Raw genomic sequence first — 21907 nt, 5'->3', positions numbered from 1 at the left:
GACATTGAAAGGAGGGGGAGGGCAAGGGGATATTAGACTTAACAGTTATTATTTTCTCAATGAAACAGTCATTCAGAGAGTCGCAGAGGGATTGACAAGGAACTGGTTTGGGGGTAACTCTATCCGAAGAAGCTAGTTCACGGACTATGGTGAAAGTTTCCTTGGGTTTATTTTCGGCAAGGAGGACCTTGGAGGAGAAATATTCAGACTTAGCGTGAAGGATGGCTCTTTTATATTCCTGGAGAAGGGTAATGTACTGTAGTTTTAGTACAGGACGGTATCCGCGTCTCCAAGCACGCTCCGCCTGCCGTAATGTGAGTTTTTTGTTTTTAAGCTCAGAGTTGAACCATCTATTGGCATCATGTGTGCGTCGGGTTCTGATGCGTCTGAGAGGGGCCACTCAATCACACGCAGTAGAAAGCCAGTTGTTGATGGTGACGGCTTGGGAGGAGGGGGAGAAGCCTACAAGGTTGGGAGGCGAGGCTGCAAGGGATCGGTGGCAGGAACGAAATAAATCGGAAGTGAACAAGTTGCTCAGAGCTAGCCTGGTCCGGTAGTCAATCTACGCTGATCCCAGCGTGATCGGTGATGGGAGGGGAATGAATCTGTCCTCAGTGTCGGAGCGGGCGAATAAAGTGCTGTCCTCGCGTTGCCAGCGTCACCGATCACGCTGGGATCAGCGTAGATTGACTACCGGACCAGGCTAGCTCTGAGCAACTTGTTCACTTCCGATTTATTTCGTTCCTGCCACCGATCACGCTGGGCTCAGCGTAGACGTATTATTGGACCACGTTGGTCCCGGATAATTTGTTAACCCTGGATTTACCTTCCCTCCCCCACCCCCGCTGATCACGCTGAAAACGCGCTCACCTGATCATGGACTACGTAACACTAGTTGAACATCTAACTCCATTTGTGCTGTACTGAATCAGAAGTACCCCTCAACTGAGCCCGTAATCTACCGCTCCACGGGACGTCCATCCTGGCACCCGTCTAAATCCTCATTTAACGGATTTTCCCGCCACACTCTACCACCTATCTGTGGCCAAACGCACTGCCTCCAGCCCCGCTTCTGTCCTGATGATGATCCTAAATCTTACGGATCAAAACACCGTTGACTCTCCAGCGAGGCTCTAGGCGCTTTTCGCACAGTGGTTACTGCAAAAATTGAAAATGAATAACAATCTTCTGAAACTAATTTAAAACCACTCTGCTGTTTTTATTCACTGTACATAATTGTTCACTATACACCTTGCACCGTCCACACTGCTCTCACTCACTTGCGTCGCCGTAGTGTCACTCACTTTGCACTCGTGCACCTTGTACAACCTTGGGCTGTCACGTATTATTTAATAATTGCAGTGTTGATATTAACTGTTAATTATGTTTTTCCTCTAACTTTTGGAATGTTTATAAAATGATGCCTTGGGCACATAGATAATCAAACTGAGTCTCCTTTTTCTGTTTGGATAATACTGTACCGATATCCTTAATAACTGTCTACAAATAACTACCGTTTTGGTATTACTGGCTGCACGCGGATCATTCCTCCCCCCTCTGGCCAGAGGCCCTTGAGATATGGCCTACTCCTGTGGACCCTAGAGGCGAGTGTGAGTAATGTTGTTGTAGAGGGGGACCCTCCCGGAGCTTACTACGGAAGTCGTTAGACTACTGAACACAACTGAAGGGCGCGCATCGACTAGCCCGGTGGGCGACTCCCTTGGGCGGGCATTGCGCTGCTAGCTGGCCAGTGACGGTACATATGGATGATATCGGCCTGCTCATTACCTACCGCCGCAGAGGGCCTGCTGCTGACATCTAGCCACGCCGCTGGAGCGAGTTCTATCCTACCCCGAACTCCCACACCTGGCACCTACATCGCTGCAACGTTGTCAGCTCCTGCTGGATTTCTATGACAGTGTTGCTGCTGGGGACCCCTACGACCCAAGCGTCTGGATCACAACTCAACAGGCTCCTGGGATATGGACTCGAGAGCGGCTATCTATACGGAGCCCCCTGCTTCCGAATTGCGCTTTCCTACCCACTGCCGGGACGTTGGGACACACGCCCCCAACATGGGAAAACCTAAGGGGATCAAGGGTGGAGCTCAACCCACGTCAGATTCCGAGGCGCCGGACAAGGGGGACAACGCCGACTCCGGACAGTCGCGAGACCCTCAATTACAACTTCAGCTGGACAAAATTCTGTCAGCAATAGCGGACTCCCGAGCGGCGCTTCAGCAAGACATTGCACAGGTGGCCACCGGCCTGGGGCTACTGCAGGCCGACCACGGAAAATTGACAGACAGAGTTAAGCTAGTGGAGGACAGGAGTCACACTCTAGAGCCGGCGCAAAAAGACCTAACAGCCACTATGACCAACGTGCTGGACCGGATAGATGCGCTGGAGAGACGGGCAGAGGAGGCAGAAGGGCGTAATCGCCGGAACAACATCAGGATAGTTAGTTTACTGGAGAAAGTGGAAGGGAAGGACATGGAAAGCTACCTTGAAGAATGGCTCCGGACAGTGGTGGCACCAGAGAGTCTCTCCTCTTTCTACACACTGGAGCGGGCTCATAGAGTCCCAGCCAGGCCACCGCAGCAGGGCCGACCCCAATTTCCAGTGGTCGCCAGACTGTTACACTATCGGGACAGGGATTTTCTGCTCCACAATGCACGACTGAACGGTCCTTTTCAGGTGGAGAACAGTAAAATCAATATCTTTCCAGACTACACATATGAGACACAACGACGGCGGACCTCTTTCCTGGCGGTCAAAGGAGTACTGAGAGCTGAGGGCCTACAGTACTCCTTGCTCTTTCCGGCTCGGCTGCAAGTGATTGTGGATGATACCACCAGGTTCTTTGACACTCCTGACGATGCCTGCGCCTGGCTAGAACTGTACAAATCCGGAAAAGACGTCCTTGATCACCGGCCCAGGATGGGCGCCGAAGGGTTGCCGCAACGAAAATCGCGGCGTATCCAAAATAGGCAGAGGGGTCTGAGGAGGCCATCGCAGTCGGAGACGGCGGCGGAGCGGATAGGGGTTCTGGAGGTGGTGACTGCTTTATCTGGAACACAAGATTCGCCATCGCAGGAGGATGAGAGATCGGAAAAGGGAGATGAACAATCGGACACTGAGCGATCTGAAACGGACAGCATGCCTTTACCAGTGGTTACTCCGGCGACGGCGGAGGAAATGATAGATGAAGGCTAGAAGTACCTGGTGAGCTGTATGGGTTCAACCATGATGCAAAGAGGTAATTCAGCTGTGACGTGTCTAGCGATGTGCTCCAACCCCCTTTTGGACTGTTTAAAATGGCTCTCGTGAGCCGTGAACTGACGATCTCGGGTGCACTTGCTTGATGAGAGTGGTACTATTCCTGAGAAAATTGCGGCAGCACGTCTAGCGACCTATGAATATTTTCTCTACTGATGAAAGAGGAATCTAGAAACACGTGTCTAGGGATACGCTTGAAGAGAATACTGGCACTGGCCAATGAACTGCGAGAGCTGTGTAGAGAGCGAATAACACTGAACCATATCAACCATGATACAAAGAGGTAATTCAGCTGTGACGTGTCTAGCGATGTGCTCCAACACCCTTTTGGGTTCCACATATGGACTCTAGCGGGTGATTCGTCATATATTGCGGGAGGGACTGTTTGATGGGGATTGGGAGGCGGTCGGTCATTGAGATGCTCCACTAATTGGGGCTGAATCGCTTAGTAAGGGGCTTAGTGCTTGGGCGGCTGCCCGTTGGCGAACAACCCGCCCATACTGCCCTTAAGGCATACCCACAGTGACTTCTGTTGGGTTAGTCAAATGTTGTTAATAGGGAACTTTTGGACGGGAACTAGATGGCGGTTACTAGATCCTGTTCTGGGGAGGGGTTGGTTAATTTAAGGGTGTTGGGGGGTGGGCTCATCATCGATGCTGACGTTTTCCCACGTTTAGAGAGACTAAGAAGCGAGTGTGGTGGAATGTACAGGAGATTGTGGGACAATGGATGATCTAACTAACTTGAAATGTATAACCTGGAATGTGCGGGGGCTCCACACCATGACACGGCGACACAAGATTCATGCCTACTTAGTGCGTAGAGGAGTGCAGGTTGGTTTGCTTCAGGAAACACATTTGACACAGGCCGAAGGGATAGCATTGCAGCGCAGATGGCGGGGACAAGTATTTAACACTACTTACTCGGCATTTGCTAGAGGCGCTTTAATATGGATCAGAGCTGGGGTCCCATTTTAATTAACCAAACAAATTATAGACCCGGAGGGTAGATTTGTAGCAATAACGGGAAGGTTGCGGGGTAAGGACATAGCCTTCTGTAGTGTTTATGCACCCAACGTTGACCAGTTGACTTTTTTGGCGAGGTTGTCCGGATCCCTAGCTCACTTTCTGGTGGGGCCATTACTAATGGGAGGTGACTTTAACTCAGTACTAGATATCTCACTTGATAGGTCGCACCCCCCACTGGCTGACTCCCCGACACACCGCATCACCAAGGGTAGAATGGAATGGCAAGCAAGATGGGGCCTGATAGACATCTGGCGTGCACAGCACCCACAAACCCGGGATTACTCTCACTTCTCGGGCATGCATGAGCTCCATGTGCGACTGGATGCGATGCTTTGCTCCCCAGACCTCGTACCAATGATCATGAGGACTGAATACTTGTCGAGGACGGTATCAGATCATAATTCTTTGTTAATTGCTGTGCAGTGGTGTCCTAGCGCATCAAGCGTCCCCACTTGGAGGCTGCGCCCTGAGACATTGGAGTACCCCCTTTTTCAAGGGGCGTTAGAGGAAAGAATAACGCAGTACTTTGAGGACAACGCTGGCACAACTGGGGAGCGGGCGACGGAGTGGGACGCCTTCAAGGTAGTCTTGAGAGGGTTCTGCATAGGGCAACAGGTGGGAGTGCGAAAAGTTCTCTACGAGATCTGGATAGGGTGGATAAAAAACTCAGTGATGCAGAACTCGCACGACCTGGTCACCCAGAGCTACAGGGAAGGGTCAGCGAGGCTAAAGAAGTGGTAGCCATAGAAACAGAGCGTTTGCGTAGCTTCCATTTTAAAGCGTATACGACCAGGACTCATGCAGAGGGCGACAAGGCTGGGACCTTATTGGCTTGGCTTGCCAACCCCACGAAGAGGGGAGCACCTATAGTATCCATGCGTACAACGGATGGCGAGGAGGTCTACTTCCAGACTGAAATTCTGCATTGCTTCACGAGATATTATGAATCACTATACAAAAGCATATTTACAAACGGCATTCCAGACATGGAGGCCTTTTTTGAAGGGCTCTCCTTTCCAGAATTAGATCATGACCAGTCAAGAGCGTTGGGCAGAGATATAGAACTAGAGGAAATACGGCGCGCCAAAAAGCACATGGCACATAACAAAACCCCTGGATTAGACAGGCTACCCATTGAATTCTATGGCAGGTACGTTGACCTTTTGGCTCCAAGACTGCTGGAGGTATATAGAGCAGCGAAACAATTGGGGCGACTCCCACACTCCATGCGGGAAGCGCTGATAATACCCTTACTGAAACCAGGAAGAGACAGTGGAGACACAGCCTCATACAGACCGCTCTCGATGCTAACCACTGATTACAAAATACTTAGCAGCATCCTAGCGTCTCGCCTCTTGGAACACATGACCTCACTGGTGCAAGACCAGGCTGGATTTATACCAACGCGAAACACGACCCCGAACATACGCCGTTTACAGCGGTTGCTGGAAGGAGACCACCCTGGGGCTTGGCACCCAATGATATTGTCGGTGGACATAGAAAAGGCGTTTGACAGCCTCGAATGGGAATACCTCTAAGCGGTGCTGAGACGCTTTGGAGTGGGTGAGGATTACATGAGATGGACGACTGTGCTTTACACCTCAGCGGTAGCTAGAGTGAAAACGAACACGCTGATCTCACAGCAATACCCAATAGAGAGAGGCACGAGGCAGGGGTGCTCGCTATCGCCCCTGCTGTTAGCCCTGGCAGTAGAACCTCTAGCAATGTCGATATGAACAGGAGAACACTATGGAGGTCTACGGAGTAGGATTGGGCGCCACTACATATCATTATACGCGGATGATCTCCTGCTCTTTCTCGAAGATGCCGACGAGGCGCTGGTGGGAGCTGAAAACGTGCTGACGAGCTTTGACGAAATATCAGGCCTGAAAGTGAACTGGGCCAAGACGTGCCTATTCCCTGTACGCCAAGGGGAAACCCAACCATCCACGACCACATCAGTACGCTGGGAGCCCAGTTGCCTGAAATATCTGGGCGTGTACATTTACCACACGCCAACCGATTTATTGGAAGGCAACATAGGCCGCGGAATAAGAGCCCTGAAGAGCAGAATATCCTTCTGGGCCACCCTCCCACTGTCCATGGCGGGCCGTATAGCACCACTGAAGATGATGGCTCTTCCATGACTCCTTTATCACTTCAAGACGCTGCCAGTGTGGGTACCTGCTGCTAACTTCCGACTTTTGAGGTCCATGATTGTATCCTTCCTCTGGGGATCAGGTCGCCGGAGGGTGGCATTGACGACCCTGCTGCGTCCTAAGACGGAGGGGGGGCTGGCGGTCCCCGATTTCGAATTATATTACTTGGCAGCTCAACTACAGGTCTATACACAGGAGGTGGCTCGAAAATTCAGAGGCCCAGAACACAAAAGGGGCCGAGGTATTCCTCGCCATGTTCTTTCCTTTATAGCACTACCACAGAAATTAGTTCTTAAAGACCTAACACAAGAAGAAAGAACGATCAGACTCTGCTGGAATCGCTCACAGCGTAGAGCGGGTGTGTTACACCCGTATGCCCCCGAAATTCCTTTGGGGATGCTGACGGCACTACCACATGGTGGCGATTAGTCACAACTACAGGATTGGGAGGAAGCAGGTATCCAAGTAGTAGGGGACTTATACGAAGAGGGAGCTCTACTGCCCTACCCAACACTTCGGGAACGATTCGACCTACCTAGATGAGGCTTCCTACTGCATGCGGCACTGACGCAAGCAATACGGAAGCATTGGAGCGAGGGTCTGACGGAGCCAAGAACAACAATGGCTTGCCAGTATGCTATGATGGCCGCAGGAACCTTCAAGGCAGTCACTTGCCTCTACTCCAGATTGATTAATGAAGGACTCACTCCCCTAGAGTTACTGAAGGAAAAGTGGGAAACCGATATAGGTAAGGACATCCCTGAGACAGTGTGGGCACAGATAGTGCGGAGGGCCTGGAAGAGTACACGCAATGCGCGATTCCAGCTAGTGTACTTCTACATCCTCCACTGCGCATACCTGACGCCGGGAAAGATCAAAAAGTATTTTGACGCAGACACTGCAGCGCGCCCTAGGTGTGCGACATTAGGCGTAGAATTAGGTCATATGTTGTGGACATGCCCGATCCTGGAGATGTATTGGAAGGAGGTGGGAGCCACTTTGAACACGATTACAGAAAGGGGCTAAGAATTTGACATGGCTGTGAGTGTCCTGCACTGGTTCCCTCATACCCCCAAGAATAAGGTCACTAGTAAGTTTATAGACATGGGGCTCATATTAGCAAAGCGAGAGATTACGCGACACTGGAAGGTAGCGATAGGACCCAATGGCACTAGATGGAGAAACAAGTTTCTCAAGTGGGCTCAGGGCAAAAGTATGTTAAGATTTCACACTGCACGGAGACAACGTAACGACAAAGCCTTGGAAACAGCTCAGGCTTGGGACGCATTAGTACAAGCATTGCGCGATTATGATACACATGACGAGGCGGCGGCCTAGCACTCTGACCAGCGCACTCCCCCAAGACATGACAGGTACATCACATTGAGCACTTCCCAGTGGCTCCTGTACACACACGCTGCTTTGATGACCGCTAACAGTATCCACCGATGATGAGGGTTCGGGGAGGGGGGAGGAAATATGAGGTTTCTTGTTAGTTTATTGGGCGAAGGCACACTAGGGTGTATCTGCAGGAGAGCTCACGCACATGGTCTGACTATCATCCTGCTTTACTGCCTGAGAACTTGACTTTGTGGCATTATTGAGTGTTGGAGAAGCATAGAAAACGTAATTGAATCTGTATGTTATGTGTAACAAAACCCAATAAAAAAATAAAAAATAAAAAAAAGAGAAAGAAACGAAGGAATGGTCAGACCAGGAACAAGGAATAACCAGGGGGGGGCGAGGGGGGGGAATGGGGAAATAGGGAAGTTTATTGACCAGACCTGATCTAGGATATGGCCATGGATGTGAGTAGAAATGTGGGAGTGTGAGATAAAGTTTAAATTAAGAAGCAGCTCAGTACATTTTTTAGACATCAAGTCCTCATGGGGATCGGTAGGCCAAAAGTTGAAATCGCCAAGTACCAAGACGGAAGAGTTGTTAACTACTAAGGTGGCCAGCAGTTCCTGTACTGCGGAGATAAAGTGCGGCATTTGATGCGGTGGACGATAGAGGAGTACGCAGGTGAGGGGGACCAAAAAGGAGACAGATCGAACAACCAGAAAGTCAACCGCCATGATGGGGGGAAATGATAATAGCTGAAAGTGGAAATTGGAGTGAACAATCATGGCTACCCCACCTCCAACCTTCCCCACTGGCCGGTCGGCACGTATAGCATAGTAGGAGGGGGGAGAGCCGCTAGAACATCCAGCAAGAAGTCGGGGCAAAACCAGGTTTCTGTAAGAAACAAAAGGTCAGGTTTATTTGTGTCTAAAAAGGTAAAAAGCTCGAGATGGTGTTTGACTGCTGACCGGGTGTAGAGAAGAAAGGCTGAGATTGAGGTAGCGGGACGGTTGGGCGGAAGGACCCCTGGCGTACTGGGGATAAGAGGGGGAACCGGAAGAGACAGTTTTTGAGGGAGAGAGGTGGTAGGATTGGGTTGCAGTAAGCCGAGCTTACTGATATGAGCAAGGGTAGGAGCACTAAGTGGCCAAGAGCCCTGAAGAGAGCAAAGTTGCTCAAAGGAATAATTTAAAAAACGGGTATAGTGAGGGGCCGCTAGCCCCGGACGGCGGCAGACGGGCGCAGACGGGCGCAGACGGGCGCAGACGGGCGCAGACGGGCTTGCCTTTGGCGCGCCGTCGGCACGTCCGCTGCACGTGCGCTTGGGGCGTGAATTAAATAGGTCTCGAGCGCAAGGACTAGAGCGCTGACCAGTGATGTTGCTTCCAAGATGGTGCAGGCAACCCCGTCAGCCCTCCAAAACAAGCGGCACACAGCCGTGTCGTAACGGGGCTAGGGGAGCAGGCAATCAGGTAAGACAGTCCAAACAATTAAAAAGCAAATACTGTTAAAAAGAAGCGTTCGTGCTAAGAAGCGAGCCACAGCACACACACAGCTAGCTCGAACCCACTGCCACCGGCTTAAAGCCACCAATGGATGAAGATGAAGAATAGTGGCTGAAAGCCACCAATGAATGAAGAGGGGTGGCTGAAAGCCGCCAATGGATGAAGAGGGGTGGTTCAAAGTCACCAACGGATAAAGAGAGGTGCCTGAAAGATACCAATGGATAATGAGGGGTTGCTGAAAGCCACCAATGGATGAAGAGGCGTGGCTGAAAGCCACCAATGGATGAAGAGGGATGAGTGAAAGACATCAATGGATGAAGAGGGATGGCTGAAAGCCACCAATGGATGAAGAGTAGTGGCTGAAAGCCACCAATGGATGAAGAGGGGGTGCTGAAAGCCACCAATGGATGAAGAGTAGTGGCTGAAAGCCACCAATGGATGAAGAGGGGGGGCTGAAAGCCACCAATAGACGAAGAGGGGGGGCTGAAAGCCACCAATGGATGAAGAGGGATGAGTGAAAACCACCAATGGATGAAGAGGGGTGAGTGAAAGTCACCAATGGATGAAGAGGGATGGCTCAAAGCCACCAATGGATGAAGAGGGATGGCTGAAAGCCACCAATGGATGAAGAGGAGTAGCTGAAAGCCACAAATGGATGAAGAGGGATGAGTGAAAGACATCAATGGATGAAGAGGGATGAGTGAAAGCCACCAATGGATGAAGAGGGATGAGTGAAAACCACCAATGGATGAAGAGGGGTGAGTGAAAGTCACCAATGGATGAAGAGGGATGGCTCAAAGCCACCAATGGATGAAGAGGGATGGCTGAAAGCCACCAATGGATGAAGAGGAGTAGCTGAAAGCCACAAATGGATGAAGAGGGATGAGTGAAAGACATCAATGGATGAAGAGGGATGAGTGAAAGACATTAATGGATGAAGAGGGATGAGTGAAAGCCACCAATGGATGAAGAGGGATGGCTGAAAGCCACAAATGGATGAAGAGGGATGAGTGAAAGACATCAATAGATGAAGAGGGATGGCTGAAAGCCACCAATGGATGGAGAGGGGGGCTGAAAGCCACCAATGGATGGAGAGGGGGGCTGAAAGCCACCAATGGATGAAGAGGGGGGGGGGGGCTGAAAGCCACCAATGGATGAAGAGGGATGAGTGAAAACCACCTATGGATGAAGAGGGGTGAGTGAAAGCCACCAATGGATGAAGAGGGATGGCTGAAAGCCACCAATGGATGAAGAGTAGTGGCTGAAAGCCACCAATGGATGAAGAGGGGTGGCTGAAAGCCACCAATGGATGAAGAGGGATGAGTGAAATACATCAATGGATGAAGAGGGATGGCTGAAAGCCTCCAATGGATGAAGAGGGATGCCTGAAAGCCACCAATGGATGAAGAGGGAGGAATGCGTTACTTACCTGTAACTGCAGTTATCCAGTATTTGTATCTTTCATAGATTCACTTGCCTGAATCATTCCCCGTCGTCGGGATGGGAGGCCCCGGTACATAAATAAAGTAATGTCATATAGACATGTATACATAGTAATGGGCCAGAGGCCTCTCATTAGTAACATATCCATGTCCTTTTGTGAAAAGGACCAAACTTTGGCTAAGAGCCAATCAGCTATCACCACCGTCTAGAACCTTCCTGGAAGGAGCTCTGGTCCCTCAGATTTTCGTAAGCACAGTGATAAATAGTATATTACTGAGAGAACAATGGTGAGCCCTTCCAGGGGAGGCGGGTGGGTTGCATGTGAATCTATGAAAGATATCAATACTGGATAACTGCAGTTACAGGTAAGTAACGCATTCCTTATCCAGTATTAGGGGTATCTTTTATAGATTCACATGCCTGAATCAGAGTAGCGAGCAATAACAAGCACATTTCGAATGGTCCAATATCAAATATCACTAGATAATAACATATCCATTGCTAAAGCAAAAGGTACCAAAATGCAATATTACAGAGAATTGTGCAAGTAGACAGTAGGAAGGTGGGATGAAAGAGAAGGCTCACCTCAGGTGGAGAAGCGTGGCTCAGTGGTTAGAGGCGCAGACTCGGAAGATGAGATCGGCCGTGGACCAGGGTTCGATTCCCCGCCTCGGCGGGTCTCGGGCTCAAAATTCCACGGACTCGATCATTCTTGTTCCGGTGCCTACTTGACTCACGGGGTCACACTCTGCGACTCTGGGCAATAGCTTGCTTAATCTCCACTACGGCCCCTCGCGGTGGGATGCCTGGCTTTCACCTTGTGGACACCCTGCCGGGGTATCTCACAGGGGAATACCAGGACGGGTTCCCTACGCAAGCGCTTAGATACCGTGTCGGTGATTTGCGCTATATATGTACATTTACATTTTACATTTTACCGCATTGCTGCATCTTTCATAAGTTCAGTATCCAAGCAGTAGTGCCTGGTGAACGTATGCGGCGTCTTCCATGTCGCCGCTCTGCAGATGTCAATAATGGGCACTCCAGCAAGAGCGCCATGGAGGTTGAGACAGCTCTAGTGGAATGAGCACGAACCTTGGAATGCAGAGGATGTCCTGCTTGCTGATGACAGAAAGCAATAGTCACAGAGATCCAACGGGAAATGCTCTGCTTAGTCAATGGAATACCTTTCCTAGGTCTGCTAAAAGCAACGAAGAGTTGGTTAGATTTCCGGAATGTCTGTGTACTGTGGATGTAGAATTTAAGACCGCGTTTGAGATCAAGAGAGTGGAGAGACCTCTCTGCTGCGGAATGTGGATTCGGGAAGAAAGAGCACAGGACTATAGGCTCATTAAGGTGAAAGGCAGATGGGTCTTTTGGGATGAATTTAGGATTAGTCCTTAGAATCACTCTGTCCTGTCTGAATTGGAGGAAAGGGTCTTGAATGGAGAAGGCTTGGAGTTCGCTTACTCGTCTCGCTGAGGTAAGCGCCAGTAGAAGAGCCGTTTTCCAGGAAAGATATTTGATATCAGCTTTGTGTATCGGCTCAAAGGGATGTTTCATTAATTGAGCCAGCACAATGTTTAGCTGCCAGGTAGGCGGTAAAGTCTTCACCGGAGGGAATGTTCTGAACAAGCCTTTAAGAAATTGTTTGATGAGTCTACTGGACCAGAGGGAAGCCCCAGTTGAGGAACGTCTGAACCGAGATATGGCAGCCAGGTGAACTTTTATTGAAGCATGAGCTAGACCTGAGTTTGCCAAATGAAGAAGGTAAGGCAGAATATGTGCAGGTGACGATGAAAAAGGATGTATTTTCTTTGATTTACACCACATGCAGAACCTTTTTCATTTCAGGGAATACGTTTTGTTGGTACTGTCAGCCCGAGCCCGGGTTAGAACTGCTCTGCAATCTTGTGGGATGTCTAAGTTCTGTAATTCTCTGAACTCAGGAGCCAAGCCGATAATTTGAGAGATGCTGGATCCGGATGTTGGACTTGTCCGTGGTTCATTGAGAGGAGATTGGGGCACGGTTTCAATGGGATCGGCGGTTCCAGCGATAGGAGATGAAGCTCCGTAAACCAGTGGTGGCGCGGCCATGCTGGAGCTATCAAGATCAGAGTACAATGTTCTGCCTTCAGCTTCCGGAGATCCCTTAGAATCAGGGGAAATTGTGGTAAATAAATAAATAATACCTCTATTTTTGACTGGATATACAATAACAGATAGCTCAATAAATAAGAGTCAAGATTCGAGGTAGTAGGAGTTTGCAGGTTTAATACAGCATAAAGGACAGGAACAGGACAACCTGCACGGGTATAGGATGGCAGCGCTGCACGGGGCAGGGACAAAGGAATGGAATGGCAACTTTTAATAACAGTGCACAAGCATATATAGTTAAACAAAATACATGAGGTTCAATACAATAGGCGTAGCAGTGGGCAGGGCCTGTAGCAGTCGAGAAAGATAAGGCAGAAAGTAGGTGTAACAGGAGGCGTGAACAGGGCGTATACATAGACATGTGATGTAAACGTAACAGATTATGTCACAAATGGGGCGGAAACATGGAGGGGGCTACCGAAGGAGCCGGGACCTCTAACCTAGTGGTGCGCGCAAGCTGGCAATGACGTGTTACTAGGGAGAAGCTGGGGGCTATGACTTCTGAGCTAGAAGGAGAGACGAAAGTCTGGAGAGTCAGAGCGACATGTACCTAAACACTATCTAGTATCTGATGTTTAGAGAACATGTTGATAGAATCCAAACGTTATCAGGGTAAAGGCTAACAGACACTAAGACTGGTGCATGCATTATTCTACATGTAGTGCGTGTTGAGGAATATTAAATGACCATAAATACAGTATTTCTCTTACATGGAGACGTAAAGGCTAGACGATGACTGAAACTATTGATGCGATTCAGTAGCTTAGGAATGCAGAGAAGGAGGGCTGGACTGATAACTAGAATCATAACATACTCTTGGCAGACTGGGAGGCAGAGCCAGGCCGAGCCGGGCACTGTGAGGCAGGAAGTAAGTGAAGGGTCAGGGATACAGGTGGGGGCTGTATCGCTCCTCGGAGAGGGTTCAGGAGACAGGAGCTGAATCTGAGTCCGGGCCCTTTTGAGGCCTAGAAACGGGGATTTTACAATGAAATAACGTGCACACCGTGAAACGTGGCAACGTAGCTTTACATAGGCCTAATACTCGTAGCTTTCATGAGAACTGGAAACTGGCATACTAGAGATGGACACAACTGTAATTGCGTCTTTAATCGATCATGGGGAATACATATGCATATTAATCATGCACATATAGCATAAGATGGGGAACACGTAGGGACACAGAACATGGCAAAATTTACTTTTCCACATTCCCTCCTTGTCACTACGTTTCCATCAGGAAACATCAATATTCATGATACCATCTATCATTTCATACAGTATTATTTGCTCGTCTCGAAATTTCTTGGAACGGGGTCTAGGACGGGACTTGGGACTAGGAATACAAGAGGTAGCACAAATGCCGCAAATCGCAGGGCCACATTGTATACAGAGGCAGCAACTGAATATGATCGCTACTGCAATACCTAGAAAGGACAATACTTTCCATCCCCAGGCAGAAATTATACTCCAAAACCAACCGGACCATGTCCAGGTGCCTGGATTCTGGTGTAACTGATGGGCAATTTTATGAAGTCTGGTTATAGCTGAATAAACAGACGGCGCGTTATTAGGAATGAAAATACAGCAACTAGATCCGATGACTCTACATGCTCCTCCTCTATCGGCCAGTATGACGTCAAGAACGAGACGATTTTGGAGCACGACAAATCTCATAGCAGATTGCTCTTCGGTTAAGTTGCCTAGAGCAGAGGCAGTCTCATTCACTACTGCTTCAAGGGTTCTGGTTAATCTACGGATTAACTTACTATTCTGGATAGGTCCTATAAAGAAAAAGAATCCTCTATTGAAATCTGTATACTGTTCTAGAGCAGTTTCAGTTTGATCGACAATCGGGGACTCGATCTCCCTTCTATGTCTAATGTGTACTAGATGTGTGTTTCTGTGATAATCGGACGGGGCTAGGAAAACTGGTGGTAGTAGGAAGGCAATGTAACAGATTCCCTCCCAATCGAGGGGCAGACGAACATATGCGGTCTGACCACAAACAAAATAAGAATGACGTGAAGTTTTGAAAATAGATTTCCCACTGTCACTATACTCGACAATAGTAGTACAATCACTATGTCCTACATGTACGGAACCATTATTTCGGACACATAATTCGCCTTTGACTGGTAATACTGAAATAGCAGGTAAGTCTGGAGTAGGATCAGACTGAACATTCAGAACCATGAAATTCGAAGAATAATTACCCAAATTATAAACTTCATTTTCTAGATCTAACCCTGTTCTGTGGGGAAGACCTTGCTTGTCTGGAAAACATGTACTGTTCAGAAGGGACATATCAGTTGAGGATGACGTTAACGTGGACCATGCTCCACATGAACCATTATGTGAAAACGGATAAGGAAACAGTGGCAGAACTCCCTTCGGTGTCTGGAAAGGGGGGAGTCGACCACACACCCAACAATTAGTGGCATTGCTGGTCTGGTGTGAATAATGCAACATACGGATAAATGTGTTATTGCGCATAGCAAGACGATAGGATAGTTCGTGAGGAGGCAGATCACTAAATGTGTGCTCTACTGTAGCATTAGAAAACATATTTACATGAGAAATTGGAAAACATAAATGAAATGCATAACTCGTGCAGGTAACCATTAAGCTTAAAAACAATATAAAACTTAGAAAAACGATACATCGGATAGAGTTTTGACTAACTCTCTCACTATGGGGGTCTATCTCATACATGTCAGATACCGGTCTAACCGTTTCACCTAGGGGAGGACTTAGACAATTAAACTGGCTGACTTATTTTACTAGACCGTAGCTTACTTTTATACTCCTGCTGCGGAGTTTTCTCTAACAGGGAGGGCTTGATATCAATGTCATTTGCGGGACAGTCCTTAAGAATAGTATCTTGGCAGTCTTTAAAATCTTGACAATCCTTGGAAATGTTCTTGGAAACAGTTTTTAGTCCGTGAAATTTCTTGACGTGTGACAGGTGCACCCACCCCTTCCTGCCTTCCAACTTGACGGCAGTACGGGTGGTTAGAAGGACTAACTTCGGCTCCTTCCAGCGAGGCTCCAGCGGACTTGAACGATCAAAATTGCGGACGAGGACCAGGGTGCCGGGAAGGATCTCGTGTGGCTTGACTTCAGTATTGTCGGGAAATGCAGCGGCAACCTGTGAACGACAAGAGTGTAGGGCAGACATCAAGGAAGCTAGGTAATCTGTCAGCATATTACTGGAAACATCGGTAATACTTCGGGGTCTAGGTGTACCCCACATATTCGGGGGGCGGCCGAATACGACCTCATAAGGGGACAGACCTGATCTGGAGTGTGCGACCATGCGCATATAAAACAAAGCGACTGGCAGAGCAACTAACCAGTCTACACCTTTTTCTTGACAGATTTTGGCAATGCGGATTTTCAAGGTTTGATTATGTCTCTCTACGAGACCGGCTGCTTCTGGATGGCGTACACAATGGAACTTCCACTGGTACCCTAACAAAAGGGAAACGTGCTTCATTAGTTCAGATGAGAATGGCTGGCCGTTATCAGAATACACGACCCTAGGGAGTCCATAACGGGGGAAGAATTCATGAACCAACTGCTTGGCAGTGGTCGCGGCTGTATAATCTGGGACTGGATATGCTTCTGTCCACCTGGACAAAGCGCATACAACTACAAGGACATACTTGAAACCTCGATATCGCTCCATCTGAATATAATCCATCTGGAGGACTTCAAAAGGGTGGTCAGGAGGTTGGAATCCACCTTGTTCCACCGGGACACTTTTACCTGGATTGAACTGGCAACATATCATACAGGTACGGACTTTCTGCTTGGCTGCAGCTCGTAAATGCTTGTTAAACCAAATGTTCTGGATACTGTCTAACATGGCTTTTTCTCCTAAGTGTGCTGGACTATAGAACACAGGGAAGAGCACGTCAAGTCCAAAGACAAAGAACCTGCTCATCAGAATAAAAAATTACAATTTCCAAAAAAGAAGGTAGCCAGTATTAAAGTAATCAACAATGCCGAGAATACTGAGGACATAGCTGAAAAACGGAGAATGGGCTCAGACAATGCTAAACAGCGCAGCAGAAGTGAGCATAGCTCGCAAAGTCCTTATGAATCATCTGGAGACAGTGGACACGAATGAATACATTCAGGTGGAAACTGCAGATACCAGAGTTAGCAAACCTCATAAAATATATGAAATAACATTGCGTATAGAAGGGGATAAGACTAGAAAAATAAGGGGTCTATTTTGGGATAATCTCTCCAAGGGCTATGACATCCTTCTAGCTGAACGAGACTGGCCTCCAGAGTTTGTCAGGAAGTGCCCACATGGCGAAGAAATAATTATGCCTGCCTTCTCAAACCATATTCCAATTCATAAAAAATATACACTTGCAAGAAAGTGGGCAGTAGCTCAAGCCCCTGCCTTATATAAAAATCATGTGGGATGGGATGAGGACTCTCCTCCTCACGAAATCCAGTTAAAATCACAACCTACTGCACAGAGGCAGTACCCGATTAAGCAAGAAGCTAAAAAACAGGTAAAAGAGATCCTAGATCAACTTGAATACCAGGGGGTGATTGAAACTTGCACCTCACAAATGAACAACCCTTTGTTTCCTGTCTCCAAGCCAGACAATTCATATTGTCTTGTTTTGGACTACAGAAACCTTAACTCATGTTGCAAAACATTTGCGGTACAAAACTCGCATAGTGCTGCACTAATGAATAACATAGTGCGCAAAAAATACAAAACAACCTTAGACATTTCTAATGGATTCTTTTGTCAAAATATAGCACCAGAAAGCAGATATTTGACGGCGTTCTCAATAAATGGCACGCAAAAGAATTTCTGTCGTTTGCCCCAGGGGTTCAAGAACAGCCCAGGATTATTCTCAGCGAGAGTAACTGAATTACTACAAACATATGATGACGAAGCATTATCTTATGTCGACGACATCTATCTAACAGACGATGACTTGGATACTCACTTGAAGAGAGTGAACACCATAATACTTGGGTTCGCAGCAGAGGGTTACAAATTCAACTTTAAAAAGTCAAGAATTGCCCATCTAACAGTCCTGTTTTTAGGATATGAACTATCAAGTGAAGGCAAAAGCCTGGCCGACAATTTCCTAGAGAAATGTGCTGTAATCCAAGCACCTAGAACACTGAAAAACTTACAATCAATTCTAGGCTTCCTAAACTTCGGAAGAACTTACATTATAAATTATGCAGAGAGAATTAAACCTCTCTATGATCTAATAAAACCAGATTTTAAAAGAATCAATTGGACTCAAAAACACACAGAAATTTTGAGATCGTTACAAACAGATATGTTAGTTAAAACAAAACTACAAACACGTGACAACACACGCAACCGTGTGATTCGAGTCATCCCAGGAAGATGCGGATTCACATACCTGACCTCTAATGAGGGAGAGAAGGTACCAATAGCATACAAATCACATTTGTACACAGAAGCTGAAAAAAGGTTCAGCATTAAAGAAAATATTGTTCAAGCGGTTCAAACAGCTGTAGCAAAAGAAAAATACCAAGCAGACGGTAGACAGGTTACAGTCAGAACAGCAGAATCAGCTTTTGAGGCATTAACAACACCATGTAATTTACCGACAACTGCACTAAATCCAGAATGGATACAATGGGTAAATTCTGTTGCTACAGACAAAGTAAAATACTATTTTGACCCAGAAATGAAAGAATTAAAATATCTAGAATATGAGAGAGAATACCCTCTGCCAATCGACATTCTGCCTTTACGACAGTACGCCTGTGTAATATATACAGACGGGTATGCTCAACCCTCAGTTTGGGGTGATCTGGCTTACAACGCCACATGCGAAATTGTAAAAGAAGTGTGGCGCGGAGGTAAATTAAGACCTCTACTTACAAAAACACACTCAGTGGAAAATAATTCAGAACAACAAACTGAAATAATTTCATTAAAAATGGCGCTAGATAATGCAGATCGCGAATTCCCGACACTTATTGTGTGCGATTCGTATTACTGCGTCAAAACATACAATAACGATTTGCAGAAATGGATTCAAAACGGTTACAAAGATGACACAGGTGCCACAATAAAGCAGAAAGCACTTTGGGAACAATTAGTTCTTTTAAAGAAAGAACTACCAAAAACTCACGTGATACATTCACTGAGTCATCAGCGTGATGGCGTTCACGTTGCAGGGAATTCATTGGCTGAGACAGCCACAGCGGGAGCAACTAAACCGGCTTCCGTAGCTACAAAAAAGCGTACAGTAAAACACATTGACGGTGAAACTGTGCTGGCGGTGAAAACGTCATCAAAAGGCGACTGCTCGGCGCTACCGATCAATTATCCACTCAATTATACATACATAATCGATGCAAACTCAGTCCCTTTTGCTCGAATCCCTGGAGTGGGGGATAGAGTAATTCCAAACACGGACAGGAGAGGCTTGTTAATAGCAGACGCACATATGGGTGAGGGTCTCAGACACCTTAAGCAAAAAGATTCTCTGGAAGAATTACAATCAGTGTACTGGTGGCCAGGCATGAGCCTGCATCATCACATTTTTGTAAAAAATTGCCCAGACTGCAATAGAGATCGCAGTGGCGAGCGAGGAGGACTATTGCCATGGCACTTCACTCCAGAAAAACAACAACAATAAGAATGTACCCATCACGAAAAAGCGTTATATTAACATAAGAAGACTAATTTTCACCTATGATGTAGACCCCAGCGCTCGGCTAACGCCTGGACTGTTATACAAGGATTTGCAAGTCTATAATGGCATATACGCTAGGAGCATGCTACGTTTTGAATAATGTGTTCCCTTTAGCCCTCAGGCTTAAAGGGAAGCATGACCAAATGAGCATAGCATTGCGGGACTCTTCTCACTTCCTTCCTGAGGGATACGGGATGGTGTAAAGAAAAAACCAAGACATAAAGCAATCTATAACGGAAAAGGTATTAGGTTCGGGTGCTGGGTGGGTCAAACATTTAATGAGTGTCCAACGTAGTCTAAATAACCTGCCAAGGAATTCTCTGAAAGGGTTCAGTCCGTACGAACTATTGTTCGGGACTAGAATGATGATCCAAGATCTTGATAGTCAGACTTCAGTGGTTAAAGACAAAAGGTTTGATATCAAAGATCGTTTGGCTATTTTACAGGACTTAAATGAAACAAGAAAAGACCTGAGCAACATAAAGTTGAAACAACAGCCAACAACCACTGAAGAGAAACCACCTGTCCCAGCAAGGCCTGTCTGGATTCCAAAAATCGGGGATCTAGTCAGAGAGAAGATCGCGGTAAAGAAGGAATTTGGGCCTTCTTACAGAAAAGCAGTTCCTGTCTTGTCTATCAACGGGACAAGATCAGTAGTACTACCGCCCCTTGCTGGTAAAAAGGAGAACCGAGTTGTATCCATCGACCTGGTTAAACCACAATCATGTGGCCGATAACAAACAGTAGGCCAAGTGGACTCCCAAGAAGTAGCAGAACACCAATGTTTGCTACGAATACAGAGGCTCAAACTGGAAGACTGATCACCTTTGGAAAATCTACAGTGAATCAACAAGGACTATGCAACAAAGCAATGGAACTTGAACCTCTTAAAACCCAAATTAAAACTTTTCATCAAGAAACAACAACCTATGATGATGTAACTGCAGACTTTGCTAATGAAACAAAGCAAAATCCAAAAACAATTGGAACAATTGACAGAACAGCATCCGGCTACTTCATCAACTTCGATGATTCATCTGAAGACCTGAGTGAAGCAAAGAAACAGCCATCAACAAAAACTTTTAAAGACAAAGCTAAGGAACTTTTTCAACAGCTGAAAGAAACCTATCTGATTTCTCCATGGATTGAATTTTGGGTGGCCTTCGGTGCATTTATCCTCATTCTTTGGCTCATCATGGTACTATGCTTGGGACATTTCATTGAAGGAAAATATGCTAAAGTGGACACAGCAAGCCAGAAAATCAACTTGGTACTTAAACCACACACATCTTCACACATCGAGAAAAGAGAACTTTCTTCAGTGAACTTCACAGCCAATCCTATACCAGGCGGTGTAGCATGGGACAAAACTGATTATGAAATCTATGGTCCAGTTGAAATCCTGAAGTATCCACACTAATTCAAGATCTCATTGAGTGACTTTGTAAAACCGAGCTCATTTGCTGATGATTGGGACTTTGAAAGTATTAATGATATGATGTCTGATCTTGTAATGTCTGCTAAATTTACAGAACATGATTATTTACAGGGTTCGTCTAATTATGATCAGATGTTCTGCTATAACCACTATGGTAACCATTATCTACATAAATCTGCTCAACCTAGAAATGTTTTAAATTATAACCAATGGGAACATTGTGCTACTCCTCCAAAATGCTGCATTCATCGATCTGAAGTCCGCCTTCGACCTAGTACCTAGGGACAGGCTATGGGGTGTGTTGAAAAATCTGGGGTGCCCACTAGAACTATTGGACCTCATTGTAAGACTCCACGAGGACAACTTTGCGAGGGTGAGGTGGGGGGGCCAGGGACAAGTGACGGAAACATTCCCCGTAACTCGAGGTGTCCGCCAGGGGTGTGTCCTGGCCCCTACCCTCTTCCTCCTTTTTATGGACCAAGTTGTTAAATTTTTCATGGATACCCCCACTGATGCACCAATGCTGGCGGGGATGAGGTTCCCTTTACTCATCTTCGCAGATGACACTTTAATCCTCTCAAAAACACGTAGCGGACTCCAGCGGGCTCTCGACCGCTTTGAGGAGTACTGTGCCATCAATAATTTGGTAGTTAATGTGGGGAAAACAAAATTTATGGTTTTTACAAAAAACCATTCAGTTCGAAGTTCAGTAAAGTTGAATGGAGTAAACCTTGAACAGGTCGACACCATGACCTATTTAGGGGTTACCCTTGATAGCCGGTTAAGATGGAAAGATCAGATTAATATGCAACATCTTAAACTTGCTAGGCTGA

Source organism: Lissotriton helveticus, chromosome 7 (genome assembly GCF_964261635.1).
Source record: "Lissotriton helveticus chromosome 7, aLisHel1.1, whole genome shotgun sequence".
Classification (NCBI taxonomy): Eukaryota; Metazoa; Chordata; class Amphibia; order Caudata; family Salamandridae; genus Lissotriton; species Lissotriton helveticus.
This window is presented reverse-complemented; position numbering follows the sequence as displayed.